Source organism: Orycteropus afer, unplaced genomic scaffold (genome assembly GCF_000298275.1).
Source record: "Orycteropus afer afer isolate SDZICR_OR568_19922 unplaced genomic scaffold, OryAfe1.0 scaffold00334, whole genome shotgun sequence".
Taxonomy (NCBI): Eukaryota; Metazoa; Chordata; class Mammalia; order Tubulidentata; family Orycteropodidae; genus Orycteropus; species Orycteropus afer.
Genome location: NW_006921921.1, coordinates 2,196,396 through 2,196,799, shown reverse-complemented (window position 1 = coordinate 2,196,799; position 404 = coordinate 2,196,396).

The window sequence follows — 404 nt, the reverse complement described above, 5'->3', positions numbered from 1 at the left end:
ACTTGGTCCAATCCATCTAAGTCATCAAATTTGTTTTCATAGAATTATTGATAGTATTCCTTTATAACTCTCTTTTATTTCTGTAAGGTTAGTAGTAGAAACATTTCTGATTCTAGTAATTTGCATCTTGTCTTTCTTATTCTTGGACAATTCATGAGAGCTTTGTCAACTTTCTTGATAATTTCAAGAACCAGTTTTTGCCTTCATTGGTTTTCTCCATTGCTTTCCTGTTTTCAGTTTCACTGATTTCTGTTCTGATTTATGTAACTTATTCTCTTCTTCTTGCTTAGGCTTAAACTGCTTTTCTTTCTCTAGTTTTCTGAAGTGGAAACTAAAGTTATTTATTTTAGATTTTTTTTTTCTTTTCTAATATATGCACTATGGGAGCTCTGGTAGCATAATGG